Below are 22,717 nucleotides of genomic sequence, written 5' to 3' on the forward strand. Positions count from 1 at the left end.
ACGGGTGGGTGCTGCTATGGTGACCAGTGAACTGAGATAAGGCGGAGCTTTACCTAGCATGGCCTTGTAGATTACCTGGAGCCAGTGGGTCTGGCGACGAATATGTAGCGAGGGCCAGCCGACTAGAGCATACAAGTCGCAGTGGTGGGTAGTATAAGGTGCTTTAGTGACAAAACGGATGGCACTGTGATAAACTGCATCCAGTTTGCTGAGTAGAGTGTTGGAAGCGATTTTGTAGATGACATCGTCGAAGTCGAGGATCGGTAGGATAGTCAGTTTTACTAGGGTAAGCTTGGATTCGGTGGTGACCGTGTTCCCTAGCGTGAGTGAAGGAGGCTTTGTTGCGGAATAGAAAGCCGACTCTTGATTTGATTTTCGATTGGAGATGTTTGATATGGGTCTGGAAGGAGAGTTTGCAGTCTAGCCAGACACCTAGGTACTTATAGGTGTCCACATATTCAAGGTCGGAACCATCCAGTGTGGTGATGCTAGTCGGGCATGCGGGTGCAGGCAGCGATCGGTTGAAAAGCATGCATTTGGTTTTACTAGCGTTTAAGAGCAGTTGGAGGCCACGGAAGGAGTGTTGTATGGCATTGAAGCTCGTTTGGAGGTTAGATAGCACAGTGTCCAATGACGGGCCGAAAGAATATAGAATGGTGTCGTCTGCGTAGAGGTGGATCAGGGAATCGCCCGCAGCAAGACCAACATCATTGATATATACAGAGAAAAGAGTCGGCCCGAGAATTGAACCCTGTGGCACCCCCATAGAGACTGCCAGAGGACCGGACAGCATGCCCTCCGATTTGACACACTGAACTCTGTTTGCAAAGTAATTGGTGAACCAGGCAAGACAGTCATCCGAAAAACCGAGGCTACTGAGTCTGCCGATAAGAATCTGGTGATTGACAGAGTCGAAAGCCTTGGCAAGGTCGATGAAGACGGCTGCACAGTACTGTCTTTTATCGATGGCGGTTATGATGTCGTTTAGTACCTTGAGTGTGGCTGAGGTGCACCCATGACCGGCTCGGAAACCAGATTGCATAGCGGAGAAGGTACGGTGGGATTCGAGATGGTCAGTGACCTGTTTGTTGACTTGGCTTTCGAAGACCTTAGATAGGCACGGCAGAATGGATATAGGTCTGTAACAGTTTGGGTCCAGGGTGTCTCCCCCTTTGAAGAGGGGGATGACTGCAGCAGCTTTCCAATCCTTGGGGATCTCAGACGATATGAAAGAGAGGTTGAACAGGCTGGAAATAGGGGTTGCGACAATGGCGGCGGATAGTTTCAGAAATAGAGGGTCCAGATTGTCAAGCCCAGCTGATTTATACGGGTCCAGGTTTTGCAGCTCTTTCAGAACATCTGTTATCTGGATTTGGGTAAAGGAGAACCTGGAGAGGCTTGGGCGAGGAGCTGCGGGGGGGCCGGAGCTGTTGGCCGAGGTAGGAGTGGCCAGGCGGAAGGCATGGCCAGCCGTTGAGAAATGCTTGTTGAAGTTTTCGATAATCATGGATTTGTCGGTGGTGACCGTGTTCCCTAGCCTCAGTGCAGTGGGCAGCTGGGAGGAGGTGCTCTTGTTCTCCATGGACTTCAGTGTCCCAGAACCTTTTGGAGTTGGAGCTACAGGATGCAAACTTCTGCCTGAAGAAGCTGGCCTTAGCTTTCCTGACTGACTGCGTGTATTGGTTCCTGACTTCCCTGAACAGTTGCATATCGCGGGGACTGTTCGATGCTATTGCAGTCCGCCACAGGATGTTTTTGTGCTGGTCGAGGGCAGTCAGGTCTAGAGTGAACCAAGGGCTGTATCTGTTCTCAGTTCTGCATTTTTGAATGGAGCATGCTTATCTAAAATGGTGAGGAAGTTACTCTTAAAGAATGACCAGGCATCCTCAACTGACGGGATGAGGTCAATGTCCTTCCAGGATACCCGGGCCAGGTCGATTAGAAAGGCCTGCTCACAGAAGTGTTTTAGGGAACGTTTGACAGTGATGAGGGGTGGTCGTTTGACTGCGGCACCGTAGCGGATACAGGCAATGAGGCAGTGGTCGCTGAGATCCTGGTTGAAGACAGCGGAGGTGTATTTGGAGGGCCAGTTGGTCAGGATGACGTCTATGAGGGTGCCCTTGCTTACAGAGTTAGGGTTGTACCTGGTGGGTTCCTTGATGATTTGTGTGAGATTGAGGGCATCTAGCTTAGATTGTAGGACTGCCGGGGTGTTAAGTATATCCCAGTTTAGGTCACTTCTTTGGCTCAATCCTAACTAGTCTCTGTCTGCCACCACCATGCTTCACCATAGGGATGGTGCCAGGTTTCCTCCAGAAGTGACGCTTGGCATTCAGGCCAAAGAGTTCAGTCTTGGTTTCATCAGATCAAGAATCTTGTTTCTCCTGGTCTGAGAGTCCTTTAGGTGCCTTTTGGCAAACTCCAAGCGGGCTGTTATGTGCCTTTTTACAGAGGAGTGGCTTCCGCCTGGCCATTCTTCCATAAAGGCCTGATTGGTGAAGTGCTGCAGAGATGGTTGTCCTTCTGGAAGGTTCTCCCATCTCCACAGAGGAAGTCTGGAGCTCTTTCAGAGCTCCGATCAGGTCCTTGGTCACTTCCCTGACCGAGCCCTTCTCCCCCGATTGCTCAGTTTGGCTGGGCGGACAGTTCTAGGAAGAATCTTGGTGCTTACAAACTTCTTCCATTTTTTGGTAGCCTTCCCCAGATCTGTGCCTTGACACAATCCTGTCTCAGAGTTCTACAGACAATTCCTTCAACCTCATGGCTTGGTTTTTGCTCCTTATATAGACATGCATGTGCCTTTCCAAATCATGTCCAATCAATTTACTCCAATCAAGTTGTAGAAACATCTCAAGGATGATCAATGGAAACAGGATTCACCCAAGCTCAATTTCGAGTCTCATAGCAAAGGGTCTGAATACTTATGTAAATAAGGTATTTCTAAAAACCTGTTTTCGCGCTGTCATTATGGGGTATTGTGTGTAGATTGATGATATTTAATCAATTTTAGAAGAAGGATGTAACATAACAAAATGTGGAAAAAGTCAAAGGGTCTGAATACTTTCTGAATGCACTGCACGTTCTGTTTCTACTGTTCGAATCACATATTTGCGATGGTACGCTGCAGGGACTACTCAACAATGACCACAAATATGTGATCGTATATATCAAAGGGTTAGTTGTCAACACATGCAAGGTAGGCCATCATTGTAAAAAATAATTTGTTCATTAACTGACTTGCCTAGTTAAATAAAGGTTAAATATGTATTATTATTCTTTTTTTTAAATACCAGCTTATTTGCTTTGCTCCTTTTAAAAACCGGCTGACTTTTAAAGCCAGGGACAGGTTTAAATTATAAATAAGGTTCAAAGGGGCTTCAGGGTGCTTGTGCCAAATGATCTCTACTTTTATTCACTTACACTATCAGTATCTCTTTCCTGCTTCATTGATTAGCTGTTGGCAAATAAAATGGCTGAAGAGTCATTTCTGCGACTGGCCTGCTTCAAAGGGAGATCGGGGGTAGTTAAATCAGTTTTACGGTTGATGGTGTCTGCTGATATGCAGCACAGAGACTGTTTTATGAGCTTTATTGGTGAGGCGCGGAGATAACACAAGTCATTGCGTGGAGGAAGGCCTATTCTGTAGGGGGAGTTTTGCGGATGCAGGCTTGCCAGTTTTGATCAACTTCTTGCTTCTTTCGTGACCTCTTTTTTTCCTCTGTCTTGCTCCTACTGTTTTTTTTGTTGCCTCATTTGCTTGTTTGCTCACTTGCTTGCTTGAAGTTGAAGTGCCGGTGCTGACAAACACAACATTCAAAACTCCTTAGCACAAGCGTTCCAGGAATGTGAAAGTAGAAGCAAGCAAAGTGGGGTGAAGGGAGAGGGGATTTTTATTTTAAGAAAGATCCCGCGGAATTCCTTAGTGTTCCGAAAGAGGAGGGGAGAGAAAAGCCGTGCTGAGGAAAGATTTAGAGGCCACGGACGCTCAAGATCTTTAACTTTGTCCCAGTCTGATGAGGATTGAGAAAAGTCCAAAAAAGGAGAAGAAAGAGCTCTCCAAAATGTACAGCTGGAAGCTGTCTCTTCCAAGCACTTAAAATGTTGCAGAAACAACGCCTTTTTGCAACACATGGAGCTTAGTGGAAAAGATGGCCTCTGTAAGTATTCCAAGGCCTCTCTATGGCAATTAATGGAACAATAATTACAGTAGCGCGGTTAGACAACAGAGAAATTTGACTTTGTCAGAATACACACAACAGATGATTTGGGGTGGTTAAATTGCCAGCTGATGCCATTAAAAAAAAAAATTCTGTAATCAGGTTGAGAGATGAAATGAGGCATAAAATGGAAGGAGCCAGAGATTGGATTTCTGCACTTCAGAGCTGTTCAATGGGTTTCATATTAATGCATTGCTCCCCTATCTCCTCAATCCCTACCAGCATGTGTTGCACATGACTCCCATTATTCTTAAAGGTCCTCAATTACCTCTTGTGTACAAATAGTTTACACCAGGACCTAGCCTAGATGTTTAATTCACTGATCCACATTCACTGATCCACATTCAGTCTATCTGGCTTTGGCAAACAATGGCATCACCAGTAAGAGATGGAACGGCAGTTGACAGTCTGGCGACTGGAAGGAGGACAGGAAGCAGGTGACAAAGATGGAGTGTTCCATGTCCTCTTCTCGCTCTCTCTCTTCGCTCTCCCTCCACCCTTTCTGTCTAACTCATGCTGGACCAGAACCAAACATCTGGTTTGTGTCTTAGGACTTGGTGGCGGGGACTTAGTATATGCGGAAAAGAGGGGTTTGACTGGTGTTCGGGCTTCGGTTTGGAAAAGGGGTTATGTTTAAACCTGGAAGTGTGTGAAGGGGACAGAGGGTCAAGGGGTGCAGAGGTTGCAATGCAGTTGAAGCACTGCCTGTACCCAAACCTCTCCTCCTAAGAGGGAGAGCGCTGATGGAGGAAGATAACTGGCTATGTTGCTAACTCTGGATTATAACGATTGTAAACATCATTGCCACTCTTTCACCTAAAGCAGCTTGTAGGTCTCAAAGACCAATGGTGTATTTGATCTTGCTGGAGCTATAATGAGCAGTTTTAAGTGTGTGTGTGAGTGATTTCACTTTGTTTTTGTCTTTCCTAAAACAGTGCATCCAGAATAAACTCTCCCCTTTTGCTAAAATGTTGCCCTCTGACCAAAAGTCTTTGCATGTGGCACCTTTAATAAAATGGCTCGTCTTTAAAATTGTATTTAGGTGCATCCCGGAAATCATTTGAGCAAGGACATATACCTCACACCCACATCACAAGGGGCAGTAAAAGGCCATAAAAACAAACTACCTTTGGGAATAGGGAAATGCAACAGGCAATCAAACTTTAAATCAAATCTAATTTTATTAGTCACATGCGCCGAATACAACTGGTGTAGTAGACCTTACAGTGAAATGTTTACTTATGAGCCCCTAATCAACAATGCAGTTTATAAAATACTGATAAGAATGAGAGATAAAAGTAACGACTTTACTCGTTAGGTGACTGCCCTTTGAAGTGTCAAGGTAGGTATGGGAGTTACAATGTGGGGTTTAGCCACATCGGTCATTGTCACGTTTAATTTGTTTACGTCAAAACGTAAAAAAATTAAGTAAAAAGGTCTTGATGGAAAATATAAAAATATAAACGCAACATGTAAAGTGTTGATCCTATCTTTGGGAGTCCCATAGGGTGTCGCACAATTGGCCCAGTGTCATCTGGGCTTGGCCAGGGTAGTCCATCATTGTAAATAAGAATTTGTTCTTAACTGACTTTCCTAGTTAAAGACAGCATGGGCATTGTGTGGGTGAGCGGTTAGCTGATGTCAATTTTTTTACCTTTATTTAACTAGGCAAGTCAGTTAAGAACAAATTCTTATTTTCAATGACGGCCTAGGAACAGTGGGTTAACTGCCTGTTCAGGGGCAGAATGACAGATTTGTACCTTTGTCAGCTTGGGGGTTTGAACTTGCAACCTTCCGGTTACTAGTCCAACGCTCTAACCACTAGGCTACCCTGCCCGTTGACGGTCCCATGTTGCAAGGATCAGTACACAATTCCTGGAAGCTGAAAATGTCCCAGTTCTTCTATGGCCTGCATTCTCACCAGACATGTCACCCATTGAGCATGTTTAGGATGCGCTGAATTGACGTGTACGACAGACAGTATGTTCCAGTTCCTGCCAATATCCAGCAACTTCGCACAGCCATTAAAGAGTGGGATAACATTCCACAGGCCACGGTCAACAGCTTGTTTAACTCTATGCGAAGGAGATGTCACTCACTGCATGAGGCAAATGGTGGTCACACCAGATGCTGACTGGTTTTCTGATCCACACCCCTACGTTTTTTAAGGTAGCTGTGACCAACAGATGGATATCTGTATTCCCATTTTGTGAAATCCATGGATTAGGGCCTAATAAATGTATTTCAATTGACTGATTTTCTTATATGAACTTTAAACTTAGTAAAATCTTTGACATTTTTGTATGTTGCATTTATATTTTTGTTCAGTGAATTGCAACAGAATATACTTCGAAAAAGAAATTGTTGTCGAAGTAGGCCTAAATCCACTCCACTAAGAAAGAGGTTGTGTCACTGGAACCAATCATTTTGCCTGGCTGTAGTGAAAACGGTGGTCCAAATCATGTCTCCATCCTTCCATTCACGGAGAGTAATGTTCTTAATTAACAGTTAGCACTAATGTCTTCCTCTTTCCATATACTCGGCTGTTCCGAGTCACTGGGATAGATATTGGGTTAGCAGAGCTTTCATTTCCCTGCCAGTATGAAAATCAATGTTCAGCAGGCCCAGTTTCTTTAAGGCCTAGATTAGCATGATAATGTCAGAGTAGTGGGAGTAACTAATCAGATTCTCGTAATGCTCGTGCAGCTATTATCATACGAAACACACCATTAGTGGGAATGGTATTCTGCCAATCCCTCACCATTCAATTATTTGAACTAGTTTCTTGGAAAGACGTATCAGAAATGGAACCGTGCGGGGTAAGCAGAGATAGACTGCCTTAAACCGCTATATGATGTTACCCGCTGCGTTTTTCTATTACTCTGAACATCTATTGAGGCTGATCGCTTAAGAGCATGTGGAGTGGGTCTGGGCTCATGTTTGTCTGACTCTGAAGTAGCCTGAAATTAGTCTGTTTTGGCCTTATGAACCAGAATGGACAATACTCTAAAGTGCATTGCAAACATTTTGGTACAGTTTCTGACCTAAACTATACAAGTAGCTCAACAATGCTATTCCCAGTTTGCTGCATGTCAAAACAATTATTAGCTAGCCAGGCTCTTGATCCTGGAGGGGATTCCCTTCTGTTACCAAGTGAAAGCATGATTTTTGAAGAAGCTAGCCACTTAGCTAGATAGCTAACTAGCTACTAAATTAGGAAACCAAACCAAATGTTTACATTTATATTTTAGAAGATTCTCTTAACTATGATTGCTCTTGTAAGTCGCTCTGGATATAAGTGCCTTGCTCAAGGGCACATCGTTAGATTTTTCACCTGGTCGGCTCTGGGATTCGTTCCAGCAACCTTTCAGTAACTGGCTTGCTAGGCTACCTGCCCGCCATGCACAGCATTTAACATCTTAAACAGTTAATTTAATCGTTATAAATATCTAGCTGTGAATTCCATACTTTAATTTCATCGCCAAGCACATGCTGCACAACAGTGAGTGACTCACAAGGCTCCCTTCTCTCATAGTCCCATGTGACACGTGACTGGGGACTATGGTAAGATTCATAATAATGTGACATGAAATGACATGAAATGAGGAACGCAGTGTTCTTCATCTTGACAGCAGGTATTTACTTAAAGTACCTACATGTATTGTAAAAAAAATAAAAAATTAAACTTCAAATATTATTGGCGGTATTGAAAAACCATCTTGTGGCTTTTTCCAAATACCCCGGTATACGGTATATACAATATACCGCCCAAGCCTAGTTAACAATAAAATACATCTTAAATGGAAGGGATTGTTTGTCTTCTGCTTCTTAGCTAAAACAAACTCAAGACAATGCATGCACACACTCCTGTTGAAATAATATGCATTCACCTGGATTGTGAATAGACCTAGACTACATCTTTATTTACCCAGTTTATCAATAGAGATGTACTATACAAAATCAATTATTACCATTGTAGTTTTGAAATTGGATTCGTAAAAAGTCATATGTATTGAATGATTGTGTAATTGATTCATTAATGCATAGCTGTCAAAAAGAATGTGGCATAGAAACGTTCAAATCGAATGATATTGAACTTAAAAGATGCCCAACGATTGAACAGAGCAGTAGCTGTGTTTATCTGTCTGGATGACTGTAAGTCGCTTTGGATAAAAGCGTCTGCTAAATGGCATATATATGATATATGATGATCAAATGCCATTCTGTGACTTTGGCTAATATGCCTAATTTTTTTCATTGTTGTATCGTGATGGTATAAAACATCGTGATACTAAACCTGGTATCGGTGTTAGTCAAAATTCTGGTATCGTGACAACACTAGTTCCTATGGGTCCCATTTCTGTCTGGAGGCTCTGTCAGGCCCATAAGTCAACTGTGTGGGTGTATCGTTGGACCAGCTACTGATTTGCCCTGACGTCTCTCTCGCTCGCTCCTTTTCTACCGCTCTCTTTCTGCTTCTCTCGCTCCCTCTCTCTCGCACACACTATCTTAGGGCATACCTAGGTCAACTCTTGTCTAGGCCAGGGGGGTTGGCATGTTGAAAATCTGAAGAGCCTCTCGATATCTCTAGTCAGGTAGTAGATTGGACTGGTGGTGAGAGAGGTGGATTGTTCACATGAAGCAGGGCTATGCTGTTCATTATCTCACAATTCTTTGGGAAGGGGTAAGAAGTGTCTGTCGAAAACAAGCTGCTTTGCCCTGAAGCACTTCAGGCCTTCGGTTAAGCATGGTCAAAGCAATTGCATCTCTCTCTCTTTTCTCTCTAGTTCTCGCTTAAATTCTAATTCAATATGCTTTATATATGACTGACAAGGTCAATGTTGCCAAAGCGAAGTGGTATACATAACAATTTGATGAATAGAAGCTATAATAATACATGAATAAATATATACAGTACCAGTCAAACGTTTGGACACACCTACTCATTCCAGAGTTTCTCATTATTTGTACTATTATTCTACATTGTAGAATAATAGTGAAGACATCAAAACTATGAAATAACATATGTGGAATCATGTGGTAACCAAAAAAGTGTGAAACATATCAATATATTTTATATTTGAGATACTTTAAAGTAGGCACCCTTTGCCTTGATGACGGCTTTGCACGCTCTTGGCATTCTCTCAACCAGTTCCAGGTTTATTTTAATGTTCATGAAATAATTAGTCATTTTATATTTGGCTTTGTAATCAGAATCTTCAAGTATTTCATTAAAAAGGTTTGTCAAAGACTTTCAAACCTGGTCCACAGAAATCTTGAAATGATTCTTCACTGTTCTGTTATTTTAGACTGTAATCCCACCCATTGTTGAACATGCTTTTTTGGCAAACATCTGACTAATCCTAGAGTGTTATGAGTAGGCAATTCGGTCACAACACAGATCTGAAATGTTCTTCAACCCTCGACCTGCTTGGCTGACCTCCTGCCCAGTCTGCCCACAGCAAAACATGCTTTGGTCTTATAGCGAGGGAGGAGTGATCGGGTTTTGAGATTTAATCACATTTTTGGTTTTCTGTGGTGATCTGAACCACAATGGGCACACTTAGGACCCAGAACAAGGGCCGGATTCAGTTAAACTAGAAACGTCCTGCCCCAGGCTAATTCCCAATGACAGATCCTTTGTTGATGGGCTAGCTACTTTAGGCGAGAAACAAGAAACCCCCTATTGACAAGGTAACAAGCCATGACAGGAGAAATTGTTTCTTTGGAAAAGGGTTTAAATTGACCTAGGAACAGATTTAAGGGGAAAAACAAGGATTTTGGGGTAGTGGAAGTAGGTTTCCTAAAGTCATGACAATAGCTAATTTCTCCTGCTAACGGTTTGCTGTGTCTCCCCTTAACCTCTAAAACTGAGGGAGAGTTGAGTTTGAGGTTAGTTCAACTGTTAGCACAGAACACACGGGCATGGTTTTGATAAATCTCAGCTGAGCTCAAAGGCTCTGGTTTGTGTCTTGGGGCACAGGTTGCCAAGCTCTACTGTTCAGGGAGAACACGCTCAGCTGCCCGTACCCTTCTCAGTACAATTTCTCTCTCTGTACTCTACCACTTTAGTTATTCCGGCTGTGGTGTTTTCTGATTGCAGAGGATGTATTTTGGCCTCCACAACTTCCCAGCAGCTTTCCATTTTAGATTGCATACCAACCAATGGGCTCATCTTCAAAGGCCTGACGTATAGACCCCCTACTAGTGGCACTTATCTGAAGCATGGCACCACCCTGAACAATGATGACACTATCAGTGTTCAGAATGCCCTTTTCCAACATTTCCTCTATGTAGGAAGAGACCATGACATATTGGCTGGCTTCAACGCTTAACCACCGTGGGTTGGGGCCAACCGCCTGATATCCGAGTCTGGCTGGGGTGCCCTGCTCAGAGAATGATTTCCCCTTGCGCTCAGTAAGTGTGTTGTGTTGAGCTGCGTTCAAGGGAGAGGAAAAAAAACTCCCCAAGCAGCTGTGCTGAAAGCCTGTGCTAAACACAATCAGGAAGTCGACGGGGGATGCAGCGTGTTTTTGGCAGGGCGACGGCAAGCGCCACGGCACATTTGATAGACCCTCTGGAAACGTCAATCGTGGGCGGCCCTGCCCCCCTGACACCAGATGGCAGTCAGTTGCATTCCACTTGGCCCGGGCTGCGCATGGAATAGGCCTCTGTTTTTCTGTGTATTGTTAACTAGCGACGGTTCAGCCAGGAAAAGCGGCCCATGCTGTATAAAACAGATCTGGTTCACTTTGGAAAGACATAGTCGGTTGGATTCCAGCACAAATGTATCTGATCCAAAAGACACACTGACCTGCCGATTGCCCCAATTCCCCCTCATTCTCTTCAGAACATGAAGACGTTCTGCCTTTTTGGCTGATATGTAGCTGTACTCCTGGGGGGGCTACTCTCAATATAGGAACTAGTGGTCTGCGGGTCAGCTGTTTGTGCATCCGCACCCGCCCGCAATTGCTAATAACCCATCCACAAACTCCTGACTGTATGTGATAAAGTGGAAATCTGAGGCCCGTACCCAACCTACAAATATAGAAAATGCGCTATAGGCTATAGTCAAAGACTGCAGAATTCTTTGGACGGTGTGCATTTTTTGTTGTTGCCTGATTTAGATATGTTTCTGATTATAATTTCTGAAGTATTGGTTATTTGTTATATTTGTTAGTCAACCTGTTGATAATTAAATATATGTAGCTTCTCTTTTATCATTATGTTTCCCTAAAATACTTTTTTTTTAACAGAATAATGTAATAGATCGATTGAATGCTTCCATCTATAGTAGTTGACATCGGTAAAGTTTTCTGTCATCTTACACGGAGCAAACACGTTTAGGGACTGGGGAGAAAATACAATTAAAAAACAGGAAAGATTTGCTGGGCAACCAGGTTGACCGGTTGTAAAGGAAAAGAAAGCTGCGAAAACAACCCAAGGCATTTCTGATAAGATTTCAGTTCGGCTTCGATGCATATTTTATGTGGTTGAAATACTGTCAGCTTTTATGATAAAGACAGCACCTTTGAGCATTGCATTCTCTCAAGATGCAGAAAGAAAGAAATCATATTCCTCCAGTCCTGTTCTTGTCCAAGTTTTACCTACATTTGGTGTATAATTTTACTGCAAGAAATGCTTAATTCTGTAGGAATTCATATTAAAGCTATGTGAGAGGTTATAAACCTACAGTCAGTGCCCAGATTTCAGTTTCCATTGAACCCATCTAAATAGTAGGCTACAATTCCCATGACGTGTCATAGGCCTATTGTATTTGAAGTCTCATCTTGTGACTGTCAAATTTGTATTGCGCCTCACAATCATCACACATCACACACGATTCGCTGTGTAGGCTATTTGGTGCACGTAGAGTTAAGCCCTACATTTTTCGGTTTATGTGCTAATACCAGATCGCCTAAATATTGGAAGAAAAATCTTAATGTAGCCTATATAAATTACACAAGAATTATACATTGATGGATTTTTTTAAAGGTATTGTTTCTCTTTCTTTAACCCACCCGCCAGCCACCCTTTCTGCCATTCAGCAACACAATATTTAATGACCCTAAACCCATCCGCCACACAGATACGTCCGCCACAGGGATTATAGGTTATGAGTCAACCCGCACATCACTAATGACCTAATGCAATCCATGAAGGGCCGAACTGACAGAATAAAAACAAGACAGGGAGTCCATTCAGGGGCAGAATTTCCCACTTCTGAGTCCAGTGTTTACCTGGACTATGGTTCCTAAAGGCGTCTGGCTTTTTAGTAGGACGATGGTAAAAGTGACCGCTGCTGGGCTGGTATATAAACAACCTTGGAGGAATCTGACTCCGCTACAGGGCTACTGAAAACCTCTCAACTACTTCTCTGATAGAGTTCAGTGTGTCAAATCGGAGGGCCTGTTCTCCGGACCTCTGGCAGTCTCTATGGGGGTGCCACAGGGTTCAATCCTCGGGCCGACTCTCTTCTCTGTATACATCAATGATATTGCTCTTGCTGCTGGTGATTCTCTGGTACACCTCTATGCAGATGACACCATTCTGTATACTTTTGGTCCTTCTTTGGACACTGTGTTAACTAACCTTCAGACGAGCTTCGATGCCATACAACTCTCCTTCCGTGGACTCCAACTGCTCTTAAACGCAAGTAAAACTAAATGCATGCTTTTCAACCAATCACTGCCCGCACCTGCTCGCTGTCCAGCATCACTACTCTGGACGGTTCTGACTTAGAATACGTGGACAACTACAAATACCTAGGTGTCCGGTTAGACTGTAAACTCTCCTTCCAGACTCACATTAAGCATCTCCAATCCAAAATTACATCTAGAATTGGCTTCCTATATCGCAACAAAGCATCCTTCACTCATGCTGCCAAACATACCCTCGTAAAACTGACCATTCTACCGATGCTCGACTTCAGTGATGTCATCTATGAAATAGCCTCCAACATGCTACTCAACAAACTGGATGCAGTCTATCACAGTGCCATCCGTTTTGTCACCAAAGCCCCATACACTACCCACCATTGCGACCTGTACGCTCTCGTTGGTTGGCCCTCGCTTCATACTCGTCGCCAAACCCACTGGCTACAGGTTATCTACAAGTCTCTGCTAGGTAAAGCCCCGCCTTATCTCAGCTCACTGATCACCATGGCAGCACCCACTTGTAGCACTCACTCCAGCAGTTATAACTCACTGGTCACCCCCAAAGCCAATTCCTCCTTTGGTCGTCTTTCCTTCCAGTTCTCTGCTGCCAATGACTGGAACGAACTGCAAAAATCTCTGAAGCTAGAGACTCATATATCCCTCACTAGTTTTAAGCACCAGCTGTCAGAGCAGCTCACAGATCACTGCAACTGTACATAGATGGGCTGTTTACAGATGGGTGATCTACCTACCTCATCCCCATACAGCATTTATTTATCTGGCTCCTTTGCACCCCAAAGGAGCATCTTCTGCACATCTACCATTCCAGTGTTTAATTGCTATATTGTAATTACTTCGCCACCATGGCCTATTTATTGCCTTAACTCCCCCCTTTTTTTACCTCATTTGCACTCACTGTATATAGACTTTTTGTTTTCTTTTGTTCTACTGTATTATTGACTATGTTTTGTTTATTCCATGTGTAACTCTGTGTTGTTGTATGTGTCGAATTGCTATGCTTTATCTTGGCCAGGTCGCAGTTGCAAATGAGAACTTGTTCTCAACCAGCCTACCTGGTGAAATAAAAAAATAAAAAAATTAATGGGTTAGGATAAGGATAAATGTGGAGGTGCCGCCTCTTGGCATGCTCAAGCACTCTCTAATGCTCGCTCTGTTTTCTTTACTTTTGTTCCTCACAGGTAGTCAGTCAGTTGGGAGGAAGAATTCAGCCCATACGTCTTAAATTCAGAACCCTTCAGAATCCTGTTCTGTCCTCTGATTTGGGATTCCTACTGGATGTTCACTCTGTACCGATTGGCTCATCGAATCCCACTGCCGTTGTTGGACGATTCAGAAGCTGAGGTAAGTAATTCTTTGTCCTTGAAGGAATAGAGAATGACAGCGAGAATGCTAATGTGACATAGTGAAGTAAATCCGAGGAGACACTGAAAACATAGACCTACTAGTGGAGACTTGAGGCTTACTGTACTTTTAGAGTCCTCTTTGGGGTTTCTTTGTACAAATGTGCCCTGTGGCAGCCAGATTAATCGGTCCAAGTACGAAGCTGGCCTATTTGTTTGATGCGGCCACCCAATAACTTGTGTTTTGATAAAAATGCTTGTCTCAACAAGCCTCTTTTCTCCTGTAATTGGGTTGAACTTGTGCTGCATCTCTGAGGTTGCCTCAGGGCGCAACGAGGATCCCATGGGAAAGGCTCTGACCTGTTTTGAGTAAGAGCATTGGAACACGTCCAGCAACATTTGTTGTTTAAGCAAGGGACCCTTATCTAGGGCATCGGATTTCGAATCAAATTTTTTTGCACATTTTTGTTTTTCTGCTGTCAGGCCATTTTCCTGATGTGAACCGTGTTAGCCATGTGAAGTGCCTCTCAGGTGCAGATTGTGGTCGCTTCAAGTCAAGCAGCAATTTCTATTTTGCAACCTTAAACTGTTTCAAATCTGTTACGGGTCATTCATTTTCAATAACTTTGACCATTACCCCTTTAGATTTGAACGAAACCTTCCATATGTTTGCCCATAATGGACGTGGTCAGAGTTCAGTCTGCATGGTCAGTGCAGCACATGCAACAATGTTGATGACAACGATGCTGTTTTCTCTTTGCTTCTTATTATAAATCCACTTGTGTTCTATAATTGCACTATTAGTTTACATCTGCAAACAGCTGGTTTTTATTTTCTTACCAAGTTGGGCCTAAATCGTGTTAGTAATACTAATCACTAGTTAATTGGCTAGCTAATAAATGTACTAAATCAGAGCAAACATAATTAACTATACAGCTTCATAACACCAGTGATGGTGTAGACCTAGATCAGCATGTCATTTGTGCAACAGTATTTTCAGAATCAAAGAGGAATACATGAAGCATGAATATGAAAGCTACATGAAGTAGCTAAGAGAGAACATTCGATGTACCCAAAGATTATAGGGTCACCTATGAAACACTTATCAACACTTTGGTTCCTACGCTGTCACAACTCTTCCCTGGCATTTTAATTCCTTATCATGTCAAACAGCTGTATAGCTAATTAGGTTTGCTCTGATTCAGTACATTTATTAGCTAGCGATTTAGGCCCAACTTGATAAGAAAATAAAAACGAGCTGTGCCCGCTATTAAATTCTAACTATAGAATTAGAATAATCATTCTACATGACTCCAACAGTTCACCCAATTGTTTTGCTGTAAATCGCAAGTCAAATTGCAATTACAATATTTGGTTAAAAATATGGCCTAGATTTTTTGCCAATACCTCGTGCAGACCTATGTGGCAGTGTGGAAATGCTTTTAAATGAGTGCAGAAATTTATGAAAATACTGAAAAATGACTTTTGGTTGAAGTTAAACATCTAGAATGAAGGAAGACCCATTGAAATCACTGAGAATGTATTTATCACCCTCGGGTCACACACTACTCATTAAGAATCTTTTTTATTTGTATTATTTAAAAAATGTCAAATACCGTCCATTTTTGTTTAAATAATGTGATATATCGGAGTTAGAAAGGATTTAGAAAGGAATTATTATTATTTTTCTCACTTTTTATTTTAAAAAGTATTTGCAAGGCATTATTAAATAGTTTGACAACCCTGTTAAATGATATCACCCAACCCTACGGTTAAGTTTTAAATAATTTAACAGGGTTGTCAAACTATTTAATAATGTCTTGCAAATACTTTTTAAAATAGAAAGTGAGGGAAAAAATTATCCTTTCTAAATACGCGGATTCCCCAATGTTTTTAATTTTCGCATATGTTGTAGTTTAGACACTATTTTACATAATCTGATGTGTTTGTGTTGTGCAATCATAGAAATATAATTCATAGAATGGACATATCCATTCAGACCACTGCAATTTAGCTGGTACATCTTTTACATGTTGATTTAACTGAGTTGTTCACTTTCAGTTACTCCACAAAGATGGCTGCTGGTCGACCCACCGTCAAATGTCAATTTAAATGGGAATGTCTATTGTATTATCAATATTCCTATGATTTTAATAGGAAGATTGACAGTATAATTTTAAACAACTGATGTTCCCATTTGTCAATATTCTCTGGTGTGTGATCCTCAAACCATCTTTGTGCTACCATTTGAAAGAGAGTACATTTATCAGCCAAAACATGACACCCACCCTACCCTGTTTTCAATAGCATGCTCTCTCTTAACCAGGCTGTATCACATCCGGCCGTGATTGGGAGTTCCATAGGGCGGTGCAGGTTTGTCCGGGGTAGGCCATCATTGTAAATAAGAATTTGTTCTTAACTGACTTGCCTAGTTAAATAAAAATACAATGAACTGATGGTGGGCACAACATAAAAACCTCAGAAGATGTAAAATCAGGTCTAAACTACAACATATGCAAAAATGCTGAATAGTTTACGAGTTAAGAAAATGTACATTGAAGGTAAAAAAATAAATATAATTTTTATTAAAACACATTTTTTTAAAGAAATTATAAAAAGTTTGACAACCCTGTTTGTGTCACGTTCGTCATAGTGAGGAGACCAAGGCACAGCGTGATTTGAATACATTTTTCTTTAATGAAAGCAAGAACACTTAAACAAACTATACAAAACAACAAACGTGACGCTATATAACAAGAGTGCTGAAACAGGCAACTACACATAGCCATATTCTTTGGGTATTTTGTGGGTTCTTGTCTATCTAAATATGGTCCCCAATCAGAGACAACGATAAACAGCTGCCTCTGATTGAGAACCAATCTAGGCAACCCCATAAACATACAAAAACCCTAGACAGGGAAAACACATATAGCACTCTCGTTACCGCCTGACCTAACCAAAATAATAAAGAAAACAAAGATAACTAAGGTCAGGGCGTGACAGTTTGTAAGCTTTTAAATTACATCAATCTCAACTGTTTATATTTTCCAATGATGAAGACATGGATGTCTCATGGTAGGATAGGGTGTGCGAAATGGCTCAACTTTGAGCATCTCTATCTCCTAAATGTTTTGGCATTCAGGTCCAAAAAGTTACTTTCTATCATCGGTAAATATTTATAAAAGCTTTCATTGAAATCAAAAGGGGTGCGGTTAAAAAGTGATTGAAATCAAATGGAACGTCCCTTACTGCAAACCTTTTAGGTTGAAATCAGATTATTCCGAATGTACGAATTGTAGAATGTAGGCCTAATTGCTGTACACTTTATGATAATGGTTAAATAACACAGGAACCAAAGTGTCAGGGATCCTTTTTAACGGATTCCTGTGAATCTAACTTGCCTAACTAGATGTCTTTTAGACCCATTATTTGTGCCGTTTTGTAGATGTTCTCTTTTCTAGCAGCTCCACAGGTAATGCTCCATTTCCTAATTTCCTCTCACAGATGAAAGGGCTGAAGCATTGTGGCTTTATGCTGTGGAGCCATTATCGTCTGGAACCATTACTGTCAATCGCTGCTGCCTATTTTACAGTTATTAGCACAAAATGTCCCTTTCTCCATGTGCATTACTTTCCTAGTGGGATTTGGATGACTGCACACTTCAGTGAATTTCAGGTTTACCTCAGATACTCTACATCATTTTAGCAACAACTCAGGACAAAACAAAATAGTCTGATATTTTACATTTCAGATAAAATTATTCATAAAATTGAATACATGAAATTGAATAGATTGCAGGCATTAAGTGCCATATCTATTGGCCTGTAGGTCAATATAGTGCTAGCTTTTGTGCTTCAGATGCATTTTTATAGGGGAAGGCATACCTAAGAACATGCTGCTGATATCACAGCTTATGACTGTCTCTATAGACAAATGGATGGACAAAGCCATCGATCACGTGACACCATTCATTCCTGCGTGACGACTCAACGCCGCATTGAAGCCAAATGAAGTCGAGTTTGTGGTACCATGATTGTCTTCAGGTTTTTATTTATGTACACGAAGATTGACCCCAAAGATCGCAATTTTTCCATTCACTATAATGGAGATCCTGTTATCTGCTAACAATGCCTGCGGTACCGTGGTCGGTCTTGAACTGCCGTGGCTTCAATGAGAGGGGAAGTCATCCTCCCTGCGGGGGGCAGTTCAAATCCATTGACCTTTGACCTCCTGTCGCTAATTTCGTCTCCCCTTCTGCTCAGCTCCAAGCTCTCGTAACGGACAAACAGGGAGTGGTGGGTTAAGGGGGGTACGCTTTGTTGATATTTTCAGACTAGTCATATCCATCAAAAATGTGGGGGTGAAAAGCTAGCCCTGCCCGCTGTGAGCTAATCTGATTTAGCAGGGTCGAGGGAAGAAGGGGAGACGTGGGAGAGGGGAGGCGCAGAGGGAGAGGCGTCAGCTGCATAATTGGGGTGAGTTGATGCACACAGGGAAACGGAGACGAACGCTGCTAAGCCTTTTGAACTCCAGTCAGGGGTAGATAGGCCTAATACGCCTCGGTTAGACGGCCATTTTGACCATTACTGAGTGGCGATAGAAGAAACCATTAACCTCACTACAGAACCGAGATGTGTTGTTGCTTGTGATTCTTCAAATGTCAGTCAACTTATGTCACTCCACAACTCTTTCATTTGGCTTTTTGCGCATGAAGTGCATCCTTGTTATTTATTTTAGACTTTTGAAGGGTGTCCATTGAGTGACTAGTTGATAATATATAGCTCACTCACAAATTAGTATTTGTGGTGGAAATGCAACACAGACTCCTTCTGTTGTTTCTCTCAGAAATGACTGTTGTGTTTAGATGGGTTGGAAGTATAATTGAGGTAATGTTGGCGAGAGCCTGGGGTCCATGGCAACAAGCCTCCTACCATGTCATGTGACCTCTCACCTGTGTGAAAAGGGGCTTTGGGGAATTGTGAACCACAGGGTGGGGAGTCAGAGAGGACATTATACTTATTATAATGTTGCATGGGTTTAACCACAAGTAGTCAAGTTGTTTCCGGTGTGCCTTCTCATACTTCCATATCAATCTACCATTCCTATTTGGTAAAAGTATATGTATTATCAGGGGAAGCCATCAACCGCCCATTGTCTCCATGTTTTCTCCAAACCTGTTGAAAGCACATGGTGGTTAAAGGCATGATCTAAAAGTCTTTAATGGTGGAAGTCAGGTAGAGGAGGGGGTTAAGCTGACAGGTCTGGCTCCCTGGGCGGGGCTTGACTTGAGGAAGGGGGAGATAGAAGCTTGAGCTGCTCAGTCCAGTTGTCAGGGTGGGTCTACTTCTGTCTGTGGATTAAACCGGATCAGATCAGTGCCCCCCTGTAAAGTGCTCTAAGCCCCACCTCCTTGAGCTCAGAACGGCAGATGGACTGTTGCCATGTGAAGGTATTTCCCCTAATTTAAACAGGCACTGTCAAGTTGTGGTGTCATAGACAATGGGGTGATGGTGTACTTGTCCTGGGTTGGCCCGATTTTAGCCTCACTTGGAGACTGCCCTGTTTGGTGGCATTAAGAAAGTGGGCTAGGGAGGGATACATATGTTCTGAGGTATAGATGAAGGTCAAAGGTATGTGACCAGATCATTGACCAGTTTGAGGGTATTCCAGAAAGTTGGGTTCGGGTAAACCTTACACTTTTGAACACCTTGTTTTTTTGGGGGGCAAGTGAAAGAAGGCAACCAAGTCTTTGATCCCCCTACAAACCATTTTTAGGAAGCGTTCTCCATTCCTTAAAGCTAGAGCCCTTGATATTAAACGTCAAGGGATTTTTAAATCTATTGGGGGTGGCAAACATTGGCAGTAGAATGGCCTTACTGAAAAGCTCAGTGACTTTCAATGTGGCACCGTCTTAGAATGTTCATCAAGTTTCAGCCCTGCTAGAGCTGCCACAGTCAACTGTAAGTGCTGTTATTGTGAATTGGAAACGTCTAGGAGCTACAATGGCTCAGCCACAAAGTCGTAGGCCACACAAGCTCACAGAACAAAACCGCCGAGTGTTGAAGCATGTAGCGTGTAAAAATCGTCTGTCCTCTGTTGCAACTCTCACTCGCGAGTTTCAAACTGCCTCTGGAAGAAACGTCAGCACGAGAACTGTTCGTCGGGAGCGTCATGAAATGGGTTTCCATGGCCGGGCAGCCGCACACAAGCCTAAGATCACCATGCGGAATGCCTAGCGTTGGCTGGAGTGTTGTAAAGCTCGCCGCCATTGGACTCCGGAGCACTGAAAACACGTTTGGGGAAGGCCCTTTCCTGTTTCAGCATGAAAATGCTCCCGTGCACAAAGCGAGTTCAATTAAGAAATGGTTTGTCGAGATCGGTGTGCAGGAACTTGACTTGGCTGCACAGAGCCCTGACCTAAACCCCATCAAACACATTTAAGATGAATTGGGATGCCGACAGCGAGCCAGGCCTCATCAACCAACATCAGTGCCCGACCTCACTAATTATTTTGTGGCTGAATGGAAGCGAGTCACCACAGTAATGTTCTAGTGGAAGCCTTCCCAGAAGAGTGGAGGCTGTTATCGCAGCAAACGCGGACCAACTCCATATTAATGCCCATGTTATTTTAATGAGATGTTCAACGAGCAGGTGTCCACATACTTTTGGTTATGTAGTGTATTTCTAAAAGACTCTAAAAATACAGTCTTTTCTGGCTTTTACACCTTCAATTACGCTTCCCATTTAATCCTGTGTCACGTACCTGTGCGTCCTTTAGCGATTCAGTAGTTTATGGCTGGTAGTTAATGTGCCATGGCATAGTATAGTCTATGGCTCTTAGCTTCGTACAGTACACATCACCGTTTTATGCCAGATACTGTATCAAGCACCAGATAGTGCCAGCTAGAACTTTTCCCTCTCCAAACGTAGCCTAGCCCTTCTTGATCCTGTGAACCTTAGAGGATTTTTTTTTTTTTTACTTTGGAGTTTTGGGATGACATTTTGACAGTGCAGAAAAGCAGCGCAGATATCAAACTGCACATGTTGCATTCATTTAAAAAAAGAACATAAAAAAAAAACTCAGTTGTTCAACCTGTAAGCTTTTACCCGATTCTTTTGGATTTTGCTATGAGCTTGAACCAATATCCATCTCATCAGACTCCTCAGGCATCTCAAGTTTTCCTGGTTTGCCAAGGCAATGCACCATGACCTCTAACCTATAGTCCTTGCAGCCTCACCATCCTTATTCTCCCTGCAGGGTTTTCCCAGACATTTGGCATTAGTTCTGGTTAGTGTTCTCCTCCAATCAAGTAGAGCATGACTGATACAAGATGATGCGCTGATTGACGTCACCAGCGTAACTTATTGTGCAACCCTTTTTTTTATGTATCCCTTTTTGAGCTACAATATCCTCCGGGAATCTCTGCACTGACACCTGATACAGTGCCATCTCTGCCAAGATGTGCCAAGAGTCACTCTCATGGTTAAAACGTACCAGCAGTGCACTGGCTAAGGCAACGCTTATCCAATATTTACACTCTGCAATTAACATGATTGGATAAGCATGTTTGGATCATGGCACAACATGGCTGACCTCCGAACCTTGAGTCGTGAATATATATTTTTCACTCTTGAACATTGCCCAATGCCCACACAAGAAATATCATGGGTCTGCCGAGTGGCTGAATTTGATAAAGCTTTTCAATTTAGCATATGCAAATTACACAACATTAAGCAGTTGACAAAGACTAATTTTGACTTCCAAGATTTCCAAGAAAAGCGGGTTCAAGGACAGCCCTACTCTATTACCTGATCTCAGACCTATTGTCCATCTTCCCGAGCTATTCATTTAAGTTATTTTAATGAAATACAGCTATTCTGTTTCCTGAGCACAAGAGATTGCGTGTTCATTAAAGAAAACCCTGATTAGAATGAAAGAGTGATTACGGTGTGGCAGCCATTACTCCCCACGTGAAGGCTACCGCCTGCTCATTTGTCTAATGGAAGACGACTTAGAGCTCCCTCAAAAGCCATTCATTAGCTTAAGTGGACCCTCAGGGTTCCGGACTCTTTTCCTCTCCACCCCTTCCTCCAGGAACGTAAGTGACCACATTGCTCGTTGTCTGGTTGTGCTCCTTTGGCTATAATGTTGTCAATGACAGGAATAGTTAGGAAGGTGTAGATTGGAGTTGTGTTTTGGCTCCTTAGACTGTAGGTGCACACAGGCGTGTATAGAGTGAGACACACTTATAAGGGATTTGACTTATTGTGTTGTCCTTAACACAAGACAATTGACATTTACAATGACTGAGCTCATTAAAAGGAGTTTCAAAGGACTTTCTCTCAGTACGTCCCATGTGATGATAGCAGCAAGCAAATGTGAGATACTGTGCCATATCTTTTGGGTTAATTCATAACTAAACATCCCTTATCTGTCTGTGTCCTAAGGGCCAACACTTTATGGGGTTCATTCCTCAAAGTG

General features: G+C 42.6%; 1 protein-coding gene across 3 annotated transcripts in view; it reads left to right on the plus strand.

The window, feature by feature from the left end:
• LOC118398145 (semaphorin-6D-like) overlaps positions 1 to 22,717 on the plus strand; it is a 139,250-nt gene that overhangs the window by 11,762 nt on the left and 104,771 nt on the right. For all 3 annotated transcript variants that reach the window (XM_035793206.2, XM_035793208.2, XM_035793207.2), the window contains one exon: positions 14,074 to 14,236. The gene's annotated coding sequence lies outside the window, so the exon portion shown is untranslated. The remainder of the gene's footprint in view (positions 1 to 14,073; positions 14,237 to 22,717) is intronic.

Source organism: Oncorhynchus keta, chromosome 19 (genome assembly GCF_023373465.1).
Source record: "Oncorhynchus keta strain PuntledgeMale-10-30-2019 chromosome 19, Oket_V2, whole genome shotgun sequence".
NCBI lineage: Eukaryota > Metazoa > Chordata > Actinopteri > Salmoniformes > Salmonidae > Oncorhynchus > Oncorhynchus keta.